General features: G+C 40.5%; 12 non-coding genes across 12 annotated transcripts; 3 read left to right on the forward strand and 9 right to left on the reverse strand.

Moving 5' to 3' along the window:
• The first annotated feature begins 894 nt into the window (after positions 1–894).
• Positions 895–1013, forward strand: LOC130660249 (5S ribosomal RNA). Its single transcript, XR_008987450.1, has one exon. It is a non-coding gene; the product is annotated as a 5S ribosomal RNA (ribosomal RNA).
• A 328-nt stretch (positions 1014–1341) lies between these two features.
• Positions 1342–1506, reverse strand: LOC130659676 (U1 spliceosomal RNA). The gene has a single exon (XR_008986881.1). It is a non-coding gene; the product is annotated as a U1 spliceosomal RNA (small nuclear RNA).
• Positions 1507–1691: 185 nt separating this feature from the next.
• LOC130660734 (U2 spliceosomal RNA) lies at positions 1692–1883 on the reverse strand. The gene has a single exon (XR_008987931.1). It is a non-coding gene; the product is annotated as a U2 spliceosomal RNA (small nuclear RNA).
• Positions 1884–2205: 322 nt separating this feature from the next.
• On the reverse strand, positions 2206–2278 carry Trnar-acg (transfer RNA arginine (anticodon ACG)). Its single transcript has one exon. It is a non-coding gene; the product is annotated as a tRNA-Arg (tRNA).
• A 4468-nt stretch (positions 2279–6746) lies between these two features.
• LOC130660261 (5S ribosomal RNA) lies at positions 6747–6865 on the forward strand. Its single transcript, XR_008987462.1, has one exon. It is a non-coding gene; the product is annotated as a 5S ribosomal RNA (ribosomal RNA).
• A 328-nt stretch (positions 6866–7193) lies between these two features.
• LOC130659677 (U1 spliceosomal RNA) lies at positions 7194–7358 on the reverse strand. The gene has a single exon (XR_008986882.1). It is a non-coding gene; the product is annotated as a U1 spliceosomal RNA (small nuclear RNA).
• A 185-nt stretch (positions 7359–7543) lies between these two features.
• On the reverse strand, positions 7544–7735 carry LOC130660735 (U2 spliceosomal RNA). Its single transcript, XR_008987933.1, has one exon. It is a non-coding gene; the product is annotated as a U2 spliceosomal RNA (small nuclear RNA).
• A 322-nt stretch (positions 7736–8057) lies between these two features.
• On the reverse strand, positions 8058–8130 carry Trnar-acg (transfer RNA arginine (anticodon ACG)). The gene has a single exon. It is a non-coding gene; the product is annotated as a tRNA-Arg (tRNA).
• Positions 8131–12600: 4470 nt separating this feature from the next.
• On the forward strand, positions 12601–12719 carry LOC130660273 (5S ribosomal RNA). The gene has a single exon (XR_008987474.1). It is a non-coding gene; the product is annotated as a 5S ribosomal RNA (ribosomal RNA).
• A 328-nt stretch (positions 12720–13047) lies between these two features.
• LOC130659679 (U1 spliceosomal RNA) lies at positions 13048–13212 on the reverse strand. Its single transcript, XR_008986883.1, has one exon. It is a non-coding gene; the product is annotated as a U1 spliceosomal RNA (small nuclear RNA).
• Positions 13213–13397: 185 nt separating this feature from the next.
• On the reverse strand, positions 13398–13589 carry LOC130660736 (U2 spliceosomal RNA). The gene has a single exon (XR_008987934.1). It is a non-coding gene; the product is annotated as a U2 spliceosomal RNA (small nuclear RNA).
• Positions 13590–13911: 322 nt separating this feature from the next.
• Trnar-acg (transfer RNA arginine (anticodon ACG)) lies at positions 13912–13984 on the reverse strand. The gene has a single exon. It is a non-coding gene; the product is annotated as a tRNA-Arg (tRNA).
• Between the last annotated feature and the right edge of the window lie 2889 nt (positions 13985–16873).

Genomic DNA, 16873 nt, shown 5'->3' on the forward strand with positions numbered 1-16873 from the left:
TGTTTTCCTCCTTTAGCTGCTGCGTCAGACATGGTTAAAAATTTTTGCTACTTAACTTGTAAATAAGCATTAAACTGCAAGTCAAAACTTTTTGTTTATAAGTAAAAAAATCGGATCGAATTCGATCCGAAAACGCCGATACGCAATTTAATTGGTTAAAAAAAAAATCTTTTGTTTAATACTTAATTATGATTGGTTAAAAAAACATGATTTCGATCCTATTTTTATGATGAAAAAACGAGTAAAGTTTATTTCGTTAACACTTACGTTAAATATTCGTACGTTTTTGTATTAACTTACAAATCAAATCGCAGTTATGTCTGGACGTGGAAAAGGTGGAAAAGCTAAGGCTAAAGCCAAGACAAGATCCTCAAGAGCTGGACTTCAATTTCCAGTCGGTAGAGTGCATAGATTCCTTCGTAGAGGGCACTATGCTAACCGAATTGGATCTGGAGCACCAGTTTACTTAGCAGCCGTCTTGGAATATTTATCTGCTGAGATATTGGAGTTGGCTGGTAACGCAGCAAGAGACAACAAAAAAGCTAGGATTATTCCAAGACATTTACAATTGGCTGTTCGTAATGATGAAGAATTAAACAAACTTTTGAGCGGTGTAACCATTGCAGCTGGTGGTGTTTTGCCAAACATTCAAGCTGTCTTACTCCCAAAGAAGAACGACAAAGGACAGAAGAAGTAAACCGCTACACTCAGAAAACAACGGCTATTTTTATAGCCACACATCTTTAAAAAAACATTGTTTTTTTCACAAAACTATAACCTTAAAGTCTAATAGATAATCCATGCATACGCCTTGTCCTAAGTAACTCAAAGAAATTAAATAAAAAAATTTGATCACAACGTCAAAATAAATTGCACGTATTTGCACCTACTAATGTCTACGGCCATACCACGATGAACACACCCGTTCTCGTCTGATCACGGAAGTTAAGCATCGTCGGGCCGGGATAGTACTTGGATGGGGGACCGCCTGGGAACTCCCGGTGTCGTAGGCTTTTCATTTTCATTTGCTGTGATATATTTCTTGTTATAACAATTAAGGAACGTGGCGGTTGTTGAAAGTGTTTCCTATGACATTTTCCTACGACATTTTCAGGTGATAGTACGAGAAAAAAGAGCTTTCAAATGCATACAAACTCGATCTATTGCCGATCATCCAATAACCCTGACGGAATGGCAAATAAAATAAAATTCCGCCGCCTTCCGAGGACTTATATCGCAATCACGTTTCGTAACAGCCAAGCGAGGTTTTACCTTAGCGTTTAAGTCACCACCGACATTTGGCCGCGCAACTTTTCTAAGCTCATTCATTTTGACTTAAGGAGGGGGCGAGCGCGGACGCAGGCCCCCACTACCAGAAATTGTACGGTCGAGTTACTGACGTTTGCAGTAATCGCAGAGGTCAGCCCAAGCGTAGTGCAATGCAAGAGCCTCACTCTGGAAGAAAACCCTCATTGATCAGTCTTTACTTCCCCGTCAGGTAAGTATGAGTTGGAACTGCACCGTAGCATGAGGGTACCCTTCAAAGTTTGTTAATGCTTGTGGCTTGAGTGTGTTATAAACTGCCGTGTCGCGGGGCATAGGCTGTATTCTCCCCCAGTGTACGCGTTTTGTTCCCGCCGTAGACTATGCAGAGTGCCGTCGGAAAGAGGACTGCTATTATTCTTTTATTGCTTATGTGGGCCGCCATCGGTAATAGTGCAACACCAAGGCAACCCGTGGTCACGGCGTGAATGAATCCACCTCCATGACCCAAGGCCAAAAATCAGATTAATATACTGACCATTCAGAGAATGGCCTACCAGATATTAAACTGATAAGAACAGATACTACACTTGATCTTAGCCATTAGGCCGAGAAGCGATAAAGAACAAGCGTTGCCATGATAGGCATCGTCCACACACCGTAACTGCTTGTGGAGCATGTCACGTTACTGTAAAGCTTACAACTGTCACCGCGTACGGATGGACGGCGACATAGTAAAAATCACGGCTGTTGATTTAGCCGTAGGATGGAGAGCGACTGTAGCGAGTGGATGGTAACTTACATGAATGCTAACAAAGGCGACGATACTAAGTGCGTGATATTACTTTCCAATATGTCTGCGTACATTCCGTTTATCAACGCATTACGCCAGAACGTGCGCGCGCGTTACACAGTAGACCATGCAGCCGAAATGCGACAGTGCGACCCTGCCAGGAGTCGAACCTGGAATCCCCTGATTCGTAGTCAGATGCCTTATCCATTGGGCCACAGGGCCATGCTTATGACTTCGCCCCATCGTCATTTTGGCTTGCGCATTCGTTTTACTTACGACAGAATTCTTCGTGTTTGTAGCCATGAAAGAAAGGGACTTCTGTGAGTGAATTTTTTTACTGTGGTCTAATAAAAAAGTCGAAACGCAGTGCCCAATATATGAATTGCTCCTAATAGCCGGAAACAGGCCGTGTCGATGATGTAGGCCGACATACGCAACGCAAACCAAAGAACGCTTTATGAAAATCCTAACACGAGCGCGGAAGAAGCCCAAATTAACAGACTAGATGTAATGCTGAAGACCTCAAACTCCAGCAGCTTCTCTTGCAGACTATTGCGTCGTACTACAAATAAAAATTAACATGCTTTCGCATAGTCGCGGCACCCAAAACGGACATTATACGATGTACAGAAACACACATTTCTGTTTTCGCGCCAAATCAATTCCCGGGAGTGGTACTTTTACGTCCGCATACTTCGCACCGTCTTAAATTATATCTCATTTACACGGTAATGTTTAGTATACTTCTACTGTGATAACAAGCATCGTTTATCGTTGGATTGTTGTAAGAAAACATTAAAAATGAGTGAAGCAGCTTCTCCAAAGAAAATCGCACCCAAGAAGAAACCTGCTGCAAAGAAGACAGCTGATCACCCTAAATATGTGGACATGATCAAGGCTGCTATCGCTACCCTAAAGGAACGCGGTGGTTCATCTCGCCAAGCTATTACAAAATATATTCATGCAAATTACAAAGTTGCTGAAAACTCAGATCATCATCTGAAAATGGCTCTTAAACGAGGAGTAACATCAGGCGATTTGATTCAAACTAAAGGCACTGGTGCTTCTGGATCATTCAAGCTAGGTCAGGTAAAAAAAGAAAAACCTAAGAAAAAGGCCGCAGCAAAAAAGCCAACGGCAAAGAAGCCTACTGCAAAGAAAAGTACACCAAAAAAGAAGCCAGCAAAGAAGAGCACGCCAAAGAAAGCAGCAAAGAAGCCTGCCACAAAGAAAGCCTCGGCTAAGAAACCAGCAGCTAAGAAACCCACAAAGAAGCCTGTTGCTAAAAAACCTGCAGCAAAGAAGGTCAAAAAGACTCCCAAAAAGGCAGCAAAGAAGACCGCAAAAAAATAATTTGTGTGTATCTGGCTATTACATTAACAAACGGCTATTTTTATAGCCACACATTTACAAAAAAACATTATCTTGGTACAAAGTTAAACTTGTTTAAGTCACTTAAACAGTTAAAAAAGAGTAAATTTAAGATTAGATTCCCTAAGTTTAAGTATTTTCGTTTTTAAATTTCTTATTTTCTTGCTTTTACTTTTCTTGCCCTTCATATTTTTAACATTGTCAAACTTTATGTAGCATAAAATTTTTATGTAGCATAAAATTTAAACAGAAAGCAGGACAAAGTTTGATATAAAAAGCTAGCCGTAATATTTTTTATGGATGTGTGGCTATAAAAATAGCCGTTTTTTGTTTGGTAAGATGCTTAGGCACGTTCCCCACGAATTCTTCTTGCCAACTGGATGTCTTTAGGCATGATTGTAACTCGTTTTGCGTGAATGGCACACAAGTTAGTATCCTCGAACAAGCCAACAAGGTACGCTTCAGAAGCCTCTTGCAGAGCCATAACGGCTGTGCTCTGGAATCGCAGATCTGTTTTGAAGTCCTGAGCAATTTCTCGCACAAGACGCTGGAAAGGCAACTTGCGGATCAAGAGCTCGGTTGACTTCTGGTATCTTCTGATTTCTCTGAGAGCAACTGTACCAGGTCTGTAACGATGTGGTTTTTTCACTCCTCCAGTAGCTGGTGCGCTTTTCCTCGCAGCTTTAGTGGCGAGTTGTTTTCGTGGAGCCTTTCCTCCAGTAGATTTACGTGCAGTTTGCTTTGTACGAGCCATATTTTAAGAAGTCGATGTAGTACGGATACACAAGACGGTCTAAAATGCACTATCGCGCCAAAGTTTTATTTCTCATATTGATTGACAGCTAAGGTTCAAAACAAACCATTTGATTGGTGCTAAGAAAGTAATTTCTGATTGGCTGCATAATGACATTACGCTCATTACTTTAACATTTTTATAAAATCTGTGTTTTTTGGCTACGGGAAAACGGCTGTATCTTCTGATACACAAAAGCTTTTGACTTTTTTTTTTTTTAGTAAGTAGCAGAAGGTTTGGCGAATTCCAACGATGCCAAATTTATTGCCTTACTGAAACATTAAGACCACGAATTTTTAAAAAAACTACAGTTTTACTTAAAAAAATGTACAAAATGTTCGGAACATTTTGTAATGACGCAACTCTATTGGTTAATTAGGGTGTTTCCACGAGCAGTAGGTAATTTTATGGCCTCTTTTTAAAGCTGTCTGAATTCTGTTAACTCAAACGTTGTTTTTGTACTCGTTCTGTACGCAACTATATCAATATGTCTGGACGCGGAAAAGGAGGTAAAGGATTGGGAAAAGGAGGTGCTAAACGTCACCGAAAAATTCTTCGTGATAACATTCAGGGAATCACAAAACCTGCTATTCGGCGTCTTGCTCGACGAGGTGGTGTCAAACGTATCTCTGGCCTTATCTATGAGGAAACCAGAGGTGTACTGAAGGTTTTCTTAGAGAATGTTATTCGTGATGCTGTAACCTACACAGAGCACGCTAAACGCAAGACCGTTACCGCTATGGATGTTGTTTATGCCTTAAAACGTCAAGGAAGAACTCTTTACGGATTCGGAGGTTAAGCGTTGTCATTGCTCAACAAAAACGGCTATTTTTATAGCCACAAATCTTTTAAAACATTACTTTGTGCACGCTTCCAAATTACACAATGTGTAAAGTCTTGTCACAGTTACATTTATTGCTATACGATACTATGTCATATATGACACAAAAAAAATTTAGAAATACTTTGTAGGGTTAATTTGCCTGGGAGTGTTTCCGTGAAAAGCTGGGTTAAGTTAAATGTAAGCAATAACATGGATCAATGTACTTGTCTTTTCTGCAAGTACAGCTAATAATACGTATGAAAAGTGAAGCTAATCCACACACACATGGGGAAGTATTTTAAATGTAGGCTAGTGTTCTTAAGCACATTATTTAGAAGTTTTATTAACTTCGGTTAACTTGTAGTGACGCCAAGTAAATGTTTTTTTAAAGATGTGTGGTCTTAAAAAAGACCGTTTGTGTTTGGTAGACGTTGGTTTACTTGCTGCTTGTGTATTTTGTGACGGCTTTTGTTCCTTCACTGACTGCGTGTTTTGCAAGTTCTCCAGGCAAGAGAAGACGTACTGCGGTTTGAATTTCACGAGAAGAGATGGTCGACTTTTTGTTTTGAAGAGCCAAACGCGAAGCTTCGGAAGCAATGCGCTCAAAGATGTCGTTGACAAATGAGTTCATGATGCTCATAGCTTTGCTTGAAACTCCGACATCTGGGTGAACTTGTTTCAAAACATTGTAGATGTAAATAGCATAACTTTCCTTTCTCTTTCTCTTGCGTTTCTTTTCACCAGTTCCACCAATCTTTCCTCCTTTTTTGCCGGCTCTTTTTTCACCTTTCTTGGCTACTTTAGGTGCCTGTTTTCCTCCTTTAGCTGCTGCGTCAGACATGGTTAAAAATTTTTGCTACTTAACTTGTAAATAAGCATTAAACTGCAAGTCAAAACTTTTTGTTTATAAGTAAAAAAATCGGATCGAATTCGATCCGAAAACGCCGATACGCAATTTAATTGGTTAAAAAAAAAATCTTTTGTTTAATACTTAATTATGATTGGTTAAAAAAACATGATTTCGATCCTATTTTTATGATGAAAAAACGAGTAAAGTTTATTTCGTTAACACTTACGTTAAATATTCGTACGTTTTTGTATTAACTTACAAATCAAATCGCAGTTATGTCTGGACGTGGAAAAGGTGGAAAAGCTAAGGCTAAAGCCAAGACAAGATCCTCAAGAGCTGGACTTCAATTTCCAGTCGGTAGAGTGCATAGATTCCTTCGTAGAGGGCACTATGCTAACCGAATTGGATCTGGAGCACCAGTTTACTTAGCAGCCGTCTTGGAATATTTATCTGCTGAGATATTGGAGTTGGCTGGTAACGCAGCAAGAGACAACAAAAAAGCTAGGATTATTCCAAGACATTTACAATTGGCTGTTCGTAATGATGAAGAATTAAACAAACTTTTGAGCGGTGTAACCATTGCAGCTGGTGGTGTTTTGCCAAACATTCAAGCTGTCTTACTCCCAAAGAAGAACGACAAAGGACAGAAGAAGTAAACCGCTACACTCAGAAAACAACGGCTATTTTTATAGCCACACATCTTTAAAAAAACATTGTTTTTTTCACAAAACTATAACCTTAAAGTCTAATAGATAATCCATGCATACGCCTTGTCCTAAGTAACTCAAAGAAATTAAATAAAAAAATTTGATCACAACGTCAAAATAAATTGCACGTATTTGCACCTACTAATGTCTACGGCCATACCACGATGAACACACCCGTTCTCGTCTGATCACGGAAGTTAAGCATCGTCGGGCCGGGATAGTACTTGGATGGGGGACCGCCTGGGAACTCCCGGTGTCGTAGGCTTTTCATTTTCATTTGCTGTGATATATTTCTTGTTATAACAATTAAGGAACGTGGCGGTTGTTGAAAGTGTTTCCTATGACATTTTCCTACGACATTTTCAGGTGATAGTACGAGAAAAAAGAGCTTTCAAATGCATACAAACTCGATCTATTGCCGATCATCCAATAACCCTGACGGAATGGCAAATAAAATAAAATTCCGCCGCCTTCCGAGGACTTATATCGCAATCACGTTTCGTAACAGCCAAGCGAGGTTTTACCTTAGCGTTTAAGTCACCACCGACATTTGGCCGCGCAACTTTTCTAAGCTCATTCATTTTGACTTAAGGAGGGGGCGAGCGCGGACGCAGGCCCCCACTACCAGAAATTGTACGGTCGAGTTACTGACGTTTGCAGTAATCGCAGAGGTCAGCCCAAGCGTAGTGCAATGCAAGAGCCTCACTCTGGAAGAAAACCCTCATTGATCAGTCTTTACTTCCCCGTCAGGTAAGTATGAGTTGGAACTGCACCGTAGCATGAGGGTACCCTTCAAAGTTTGTTAATGCTTGTGGCTTGAGTGTGTTATAAACTGCCGTGTCGCGGGGCATAGGCTGTATTCTCCCCCAGTGTACGCGTTTTGTTCCCGCCGTAGACTATGCAGAGTGCCGTCGGAAAGAGGACTGCTATTATTCTTTTATTGCTTATGTGGGCCGCCATCGGTAATAGTGCAACACCAAGGCAACCCGTGGTCACGGCGTGAATGAATCCACCTCCATGACCCAAGGCCAAAAATCAGATTAATATACTGACCATTCAGAGAATGGCCTACCAGATATTAAACTGATAAGAACAGATACTACACTTGATCTTAGCCATTAGGCCGAGAAGCGATAAAGAACAAGCGTTGCCATGATAGGCATCGTCCACACACCGTAACTGCTTGTGGAGCATGTCACGTTACTGTAAAGCTTACAACTGTCACCGCGTACGGATGGACGGCGACATAGTAAAAATCACGGCTGTTGATTTAGCCGTAGGATGGAGAGCGACTGTAGCGAGTGGATGGTAACTTACATGAATGCTAACAAAGGCGACGATACTAAGTGCGTGATATTACTTTCCAATATGTCTGCGTACATTCCGTTTATCAACGCATTACGCCAGAACGTGCGCGCGCGTTACACAGTAGACCATGCAGCCGAAATGCGACAGTGCGACCCTGCCAGGAGTCGAACCTGGAATCCCCTGATTCGTAGTCAGATGCCTTATCCATTGGGCCACAGGGCCATGCTTATGACTTCGCCCCATCGTCATTTTGGCTTGCGCATTCGTTTTACTTACGACAGAATTCTTCGTGTTTGTAGCCATGAAAGAAAGGGACTTCTGTGAGTGAATTTTTTTACTGTGGTCTAATAAAAAAGTCGAAACGCAGTGCCCAATATATGAATTGCTCCTAATAGCCGGAAACAGGCCGTGTCGATGATGTAGGCCGACATACGCAACGCAAACCAAAGAACGCTTTATGAAAATCCTAACACGAGCGCGGAAGAAGCCCAAATTAACAGACTAGATGTAATGCTGAAGACCTCAAACTCCAGCAGCTTCTCTTGCAGACTATTGCGTCGTACTACAAATAAAAATTAACATGCTTTCGCATAGTCGCGGCACCCAAAACGGACATTATACGATGTACAGAAACACACATTTCTGTTTTCGCGCCAAATCAATTCCCGGGAGTGGTACTTTTACGTCCGCATACTTCGCACCGTCTTAAATTATATCTCATTTACACGGTAATGTTTAGTATACTTCTACTGTGATAACAAGCATCGTTTATCGTTGGATTGTTGTAAGAAAACATTAAAAATGAGTGAAGCAGCTTCTCCAAAGAAAATCGCACCCAAGAAGAAACCTGCTGCAAAGAAGACAGCTGATCACCCTAAATATGTGGACATGATCAAGGCTGCTATCGCTACCCTAAAGGAACGCGGTGGTTCATCTCGCCAAGCTATTACAAAATATATTCATGCAAATTACAAAGTTGCTGAAAACTCAGATCATCATCTGAAAATGGCTCTTAAACGAGGAGTAACATCAGGCGATTTGATTCAAACTAAAGGCACTGGTGCTTCTGGATCATTCAAGCTAGGTCAGGTAAAAAAAGAAAAACCTAAGAAAAAGGCCGCAGCAAAAAAGCCAACGGCAAAGAAGCCTACTGCAAAGAAAAGTACACCAAAAAAGAAGCCAGCAAAGAAGAGCACGCCAAAGAAAGCAGCAAAGAAGCCTGCCACAAAGAAAGCCTCGGCTAAGAAACCAGCAGCTAAGAAACCCACAAAGAAGCCTGTTGCTAAAAAACCTGCAGCAAAGAAGGTCAAAAAGACTCCCAAAAAGGCAGCAAAGAAGACCGCAAAAAAATAATTTGTGTGTATCTGGCTATTACATTAACAAACGGCTATTTTTATAGCCACACATTTACAAAAAAACATTATCTTGGTACAAAGTTAAACTTGTTTAAGTCACTTAAACAGTTAAAAAAGAGTAAATTTAAGATTAGATTCCCTAAGTTTAAGTATTTTCGTTTTTAAATTTCTTATTTTCTTGCTTTTACTTTTCTTGCCCTTCATATTTTTAACATTGTCAAACTTTATGTAGCATAAAATTTTTATGTAGCATAAAATTTAAACAGAAAGCAGGACAAAGTTTGATATAAAAAGCTAGCCGTAATATTTTTTATGGATGTGTGGCTATAAAAATAGCCGTTTTTTGTTTGGTAAGATGCTTAGGCACGTTCCCCACGAATTCTTCTTGCCAACTGGATGTCTTTAGGCATGATTGTAACTCGTTTTGCGTGAATGGCACACAAGTTAGTATCCTCGAACAAGCCAACAAGGTACGCTTCAGAAGCCTCTTGCAGAGCCATAACGGCTGTGCTCTGGAATCGCAGATCTGTTTTGAAGTCCTGAGCAATTTCTCGCACAAGACGCTGGAAAGGCAACTTGCGGATCAAGAGCTCGGTTGACTTCTGGTATCTTCTGATTTCTCTGAGAGCAACTGTACCAGGTCTGTAACGATGTGGTTTTTTCACTCCTCCAGTAGCTGGTGCGCTTTTCCTCGCAGCTTTAGTGGCGAGTTGTTTTCGTGGAGCCTTTCCTCCAGTAGATTTACGTGCAGTTTGCTTTGTACGAGCCATATTTTAAGAAGTCGATGTAGTACGGATACACAAGACGGTCTAAAATGCACTATCGCGCCAAAGTTTTATTTCTCATATTGATTGACAGCTAAGGTTCAAAACAAACCATTTGATTGGTGCTAAGAAAGTAATTTCTGATTGGCTGCATAATGACATTACGCTCATTACTTTAACATTTTTATAAAATCTGTGTTTTTTGGCTACGGGAAAACGGCTGTATCTTCTGATACACAAAAGCTTTTGACTTTTTTTTTTTTTAGTAAGTAGCAGAAGGTTTGGCGAATTCCAACGATGCCAAATTTATTGCCTTACTGAAACATTAAGACCACGAATTTTTAAAAAAACTACAGTTTTACTTAAAAAAATGTACAAAATGTTCGGAACATTTTGTAATGACGCAACTCTATTGGTTAATTAGGGTGTTTCCACGAGCAGTAGGTAATTTTATGGCCTCTTTTTAAAGCTGTCTGAATTCTGTTAACTCAAACGTTGTTTTTGTACTCGTTCTGTACGCAACTATATCAATATGTCTGGACGCGGAAAAGGAGGTAAAGGATTGGGAAAAGGAGGTGCTAAACGTCACCGAAAAATTCTTCGTGATAACATTCAGGGAATCACAAAACCTGCTATTCGGCGTCTTGCTCGACGAGGTGGTGTCAAACGTATCTCTGGCCTTATCTATGAGGAAACCAGAGGTGTACTGAAGGTTTTCTTAGAGAATGTTATTCGTGATGCTGTAACCTACACAGAGCACGCTAAACGCAAGACCGTTACCGCTATGGATGTTGTTTATGCCTTAAAACGTCAAGGAAGAACTCTTTACGGATTCGGAGGTTAAGCGTTGTCATTGCTCAACAAAAACGGCTATTTTTATAGCCACAAATCTTTTAAAACATTACTTTGTGCACGCTTCCAAATTACACAATGTGTAAAGTCTTGTCACAGTTACATTTATTGCTATACGATACTATGTCATATATGACACAAAAAAAATTTAGAAATACTTTGTAGGGTTAATTTGCCTGGGAGTGTTTCCGTGAAAAGCTGGGTTAAGTTAAATGTAAGCAATAACATGGATCAATGTACTTGTCTTTTCTGCAAGTACAGCTAATAATACGTATGAAAAGTGAAGCTAATCCACACACACATGGGGAAGTATTTTAAATGTAGGCTAGTGTTCTTAAGCACATTATTTAGAAGTTTTATTAACTTCGGTTAACTTGTAGTGACGCCAAGTAAATGTTTTTTTAAAGATGTGTGGTCTTAAAAAAGACCGTTTGTGTTTGGTAGACGTTGGTTTACTTGCTGCTTGTGTATTTTGTGACGGCTTTTGTTCCTTCACTGACTGCGTGTTTTGCAAGTTCTCCAGGCAAGAGAAGAGACGTACTGCGGTTTGAATTTCACGAGAAGAGATGGTCGACTTTTTGTTTTGAAGAGCCAAACGCGAAGCTTCGGAAGCAATGCGCTCAAAGATGTCGTTGACAAATGAGTTCATGATGCTCATAGCTTTGCTTGAAACTCCGACATCTGGGTGAACTTGTTTCAAAACATTGTAGATGTAAATAGCATAACTTTCCTTTCTCTTTCTCTTGCGTTTCTTTTCACCAGTTCCACCAATCTTTCCTCCTTTTTTGCCGGCTCTTTTTTCACCTTTCTTGGCTACTTTAGGTGCCTGTTTTCCTCCTTTAGCTGCTGCGTCAGACATGGTTAAAAATTTTTGCTACTTAACTTGTAAATAAGCATTAAACTGCAAGTCAAAACTTTTTGTTTATAAGTAAAAAAATCGGATCGAATTCGATCCGAAAACGCCGATACGCAATTTAATTGGTTAAAAAAAAAATCTTTTGTTTAATACTTAATTATGATTGGTTAAAAAAACATGATTTCGATCCTATTTTTATGATGAAAAAACGAGTAAAGTTTATTTCGTTAACACTTACGTTAAATATTCGTACGTTTTTGTATTAACTTACAAATCAAATCGCAGTTATGTCTGGACGTGGAAAAGGTGGAAAAGCTAAGGCTAAAGCCAAGACAAGATCCTCAAGAGCTGGACTTCAATTTCCAGTCGGTAGAGTGCATAGATTCCTTCGTAGAGGGCACTATGCTAACCGAATTGGATCTGGAGCACCAGTTTACTTAGCAGCCGTCTTGGAATATTTATCTGCTGAGATATTGGAGTTGGCTGGTAACGCAGCAAGAGACAACAAAAAAGCTAGGATTATTCCAAGACATTTACAATTGGCTGTTCGTAATGATGAAGAATTAAACAAACTTTTGAGCGGTGTAACCATTGCAGCTGGTGGTGTTTTGCCAAACATTCAAGCTGTCTTACTCCCAAAGAAGAACGACAAAGGACAGAAGAAGTAAACCGCTACACTCAGAAAACAACGGCTATTTTTATAGCCACACATCTTTAAAAAAACATTGTTTTTTTCACAAAACTATAACCTTAAAGTCTAATAGATAATCCATGCATACGCCTTGTCCTAAGTAACTCAAAGAAATTAAATAAAAAAATTTGATCACAACGTCAAAATAAATTGCACGTATTTGCACCTACTAATGTCTACGGCCATACCACGATGAACACACCCGTTCTCGTCTGATCACGGAAGTTAAGCATCGTCGGGCCGGGATAGTACTTGGATGGGGGACCGCCTGGGAACTCCCGGTGTCGTAGGCTTTTCATTTTCATTTGCTGTGATATATTTCTTGTTATAACAATTAAGGAACGTGGCGGTTGTTGAAAGTGTTTCCTATGACATTTTCCTACGACATTTTCAGGTGATAGTACGAGAAAAAAGAGCTTTCAAATGCATACAAACTCGATCTATTGCCGATCATCCAATAACCCTGACGGAATGGCAAATAAAATAAAATTCCGCCGCCTTCCGAGGACTTATATCGCAATCACGTTTCGTAACAGCCAAGCGAGGTTTTACCTTAGCGTTTAAGTCACCACCGACATTTGGCCGCGCAACTTTTCTAAGCTCATTCATTTTGACTTAAGGAGGGGGCGAGCGCGGACGCAGGCCCCCACTACCAGAAATTGTACGGTCGAGTTACTGACGTTTGCAGTAATCGCAGAGGTCAGCCCAAGCGTAGTGCAATGCAAGAGCCTCACTCTGGAAGAAAACCCTCATTGATCAGTCTTTACTTCCCCGTCAGGTAAGTATGAGTTGGAACTGCACCGTAGCATGAGGGTACCCTTCAAAGTTTGTTAATGCTTGTGGCTTGAGTGTGTTATAAACTGCCGTGTCGCGGGGCATAGGCTGTATTCTCCCCCAGTGTACGCGTTTTGTTCCCGCCGTAGACTATGCAGAGTGCCGTCGGAAAGAGGACTGCTATTATTCTTTTATTGCTTATGTGGGCCGCCATCGGTAATAGTGCAACACCAAGGCAACCCGTGGTCACGGCGTGAATGAATCCACCTCCATGACCCAAGGCCAAAAATCAGATTAATATACTGACCATTCAGAGAATGGCCTACCAGATATTAAACTGATAAGAACAGATACTACACTTGATCTTAGCCATTAGGCCGAGAAGCGATAAAGAACAAGCGTTGCCATGATAGGCATCGTCCACACACCGTAACTGCTTGTGGAGCATGTCACGTTACTGTAAAGCTTACAACTGTCACCGCGTACGGATGGACGGCGACATAGTAAAAATCACGGCTGTTGATTTAGCCGTAGGATGGAGAGCGACTGTAGCGAGTGGATGGTAACTTACATGAATGCTAACAAAGGCGACGATACTAAGTGCGTGATATTACTTTCCAATATGTCTGCGTACATTCCGTTTATCAACGCATTACGCCAGAACGTGCGCGCGCGTTACACAGTAGACCATGCAGCCGAAATGCGACAGTGCGACCCTGCCAGGAGTCGAACCTGGAATCCCCTGATTCGTAGTCAGATGCCTTATCCATTGGGCCACAGGGCCATGCTTATGACTTCGCCCCATCGTCATTTTGGCTTGCGCATTCGTTTTACTTACGACAGAATTCTTCGTGTTTGTAGCCATGAAAGAAAGGGACTTCTGTGAGTGAATTTTTTTACTGTGGTCTAATAAAAAAGTCGAAACGCAGTGCCCAATATATGAATTGCTCCTAATAGCCGGAAACAGGCCGTGTCGATGATGTAGGCCGACATACGCAACGCAAACCAAAGAACGCTTTATGAAAATCCTAACACGAGCGCGGAAGAAGCCCAAATTAACAGACTAGATGTAATGCTGAAGACCTCAAACTCCAGCAGCTTCTCTTGCAGACTATTGCGTCGTACTACAAATAAAAATTAACATGCTTTCGCATAGTCGCGGCACCCAAAACGGACATTATACGATGTACAGAAACACACATTTCTGTTTTCGCGCCAAATCAATTCCCGGGAGTGGTACTTTTACGTCCGCATACTTCGCACCGTCTTAAATTATATCTCATTTACACGGTAATGTTTAGTATACTTCTACTGTGATAACAAGCATCGTTTATCGTTGGATTGTTGTAAGAAAACATTAAAAATGAGTGAAGCAGCTTCTCCAAAGAAAATCGCACCCAAGAAGAAACCTGCTGCAAAGAAGACAGCTGATCACCCTAAATATGTGGACATGATCAAGGCTGCTATCGCTACCCTAAAGGAACGCGGTGGTTCATCTCGCCAAGCTATTACAAAATATATTCATGCAAATTACAAAGTTGCTGAAAACTCAGATCATCATCTGAAAATGGCTCTTAAACGAGGAGTAACATCAGGCGATTTGATTCAAACTAAAGGCACTGGTGCTTCTGGATCATTCAAGCTAGGTCAGGTAAAAAAAGAAAAACCTAAGAAAAAGGCCGCAGCAAAAAAGCCAACGGCAAAGAAGCCTACTGCAAAGAAAAGTACACCAAAAAAGAAGCCAGCAAAGAAGAGCACGCCAAAGAAAGCAGCAAAGAAGCCTGCCACAAAGAAAGCCTCGGCTAAGAAACCAGCAGCTAAGAAACCCACAAAGAAGCCTGTTGCTAAAAAACCTGCAGCAAAGAAGGTCAAAAAGACTCCCAAAAAGGCAGCAAAGAAGACCGCAAAAAAATAATTTGTGTGTATCTGGCTATTACATTAACAAACGGCTATTTTTATAGCCACACATTTACAAAAAAACATTATCTTGGTACAAAGTTAAACTTGTTTAAGTCACTTAAACAGTTAAAAAAGAGTAAATTTAAGATTAGATTCCCTAAGTTTAAGTATTTTCGTTTTTAAATTTCTTATTTTCTTGCTTTTACTTTTCTTGCCCTTCATATTTTTAACATTGTCAAACTTTATGTAGCATAAAATTTTTATGTAGCATAAAATTTAAACAGAAAGCAGGACAAAGTTTGATATAAAAAGCTAGCCGTAATATTTTTTATGGATGTGTGGCTATAAAAATAGCCGTTTTTTGTTTGGTAAGATGCTTAGGCACGTTCCCCACGAATTCTTCTTGCCAACTGGATGTCTTTAGGCATGATTGTAACTCGTTTTGCGTGAATGGCACACAAGTTAGTATCCTCGAACAAGCCAACAAGGTACGCTTCAGAAGCCTCTTGCAGAGCCATAACGGCTGTGCTCTGGAATCGCAGATCTGTTTTGAAGTCCTGAGCAATTTCTCGCACAAGACGCTGGAAAGGCAACTTGCGGATCAAGAGCTCGGTTGACTTCTGGTATCTTCTGATTTCTCTGAGAGCAACTGTACCAGGTCTGTAACGATGTGGTTTTTTCACTCCTCCAGTAGCTGGTGCGCTTTTCCTCGCAGCTTTAGTGGCGAGTTGTTTTCGTGGAGCCTTTCCTCCAGTAGATTTACGTGCAGTTTGCTTTGTACGAGCCATATTTTAAGAAGTCGATGTAGTACGGATACACAAGACGGTCTAAAATGCACTATCGCGCCAAAGTTTTATTTCTCATATTGATTGACAGCTAAGGTTCAAAACAAACCATTTGATTGGTGCTAAGAAAGTAATTTCTGATTGGCTGCATAATGACATTACGCTCATTACTTTAACATTTTTATAAAATCTGTGTTTTTTGGCTACGGGAAAACGGCTGTATCTTCTGATACACAAAAGCTTTTGACTTTTTTTTTTTTTAGTAAGTAGCAGAAGGTTTGGCGAATTCCAACGATGCCAAATTTATTGCCTTACTGAAACATTAAGACCACGAATTTTTAAAAAAACTACAGTTTTACTTAAAAAAATGTACAAAATGTTCGGAACATTTTGTAATGACGCAACTCTATTGGTTAATTAGGGTGTTTCCACGAGCAGTAGGTAATTTTATGGCCTCTTTTTAAAGCTGTCTGAATTCTGTTAACTCAAACGTTGTTTTTGTACTCGTTCTGTACGCAACTATATCAATATGTCTGGACGCGGAAAAGGAGGTAAAGGATTGGGAAAAGGAGGTGCTAAACGTCACCGAAAAATTCTTCGTGATAACATTCAGGGAATCACAAAACCTGCTATTCGGCGTCTTGCTCGACGAGGTGGTGTCAAACGTATCTCTGGCCTTATCTATGAGGAAACCAGAGGTGTACTGAAGGTTTTCTTAGAGAATGTTATTCGTGATGCTGTAACCTACACAGAGCACGCTAAACGCAAGACCGTTACCGCTATGGATGTTGTTTATGCCTTAAAACGTCAAGGAAGAACTCTTTACGGATTCGGAGGTTAAGCGTTGTCATTGCTCAACAAAAACGGCTATTTTTATAGCCACAAATCTTTTAAAACATTACTTTGTGCACGCTTCCAAATTACACAATGTGTAAAGTCTTGTCACAGTTACATTTATTGCTATACGATACTATGTCATATATGACACA

This window comes from Hydractinia symbiolongicarpus, chromosome 9, assembly GCF_029227915.1.
Source record: "Hydractinia symbiolongicarpus strain clone_291-10 chromosome 9, HSymV2.1, whole genome shotgun sequence".
Taxonomy (NCBI): Eukaryota; Metazoa; Cnidaria; class Hydrozoa; order Anthoathecata; family Hydractiniidae; genus Hydractinia; species Hydractinia symbiolongicarpus.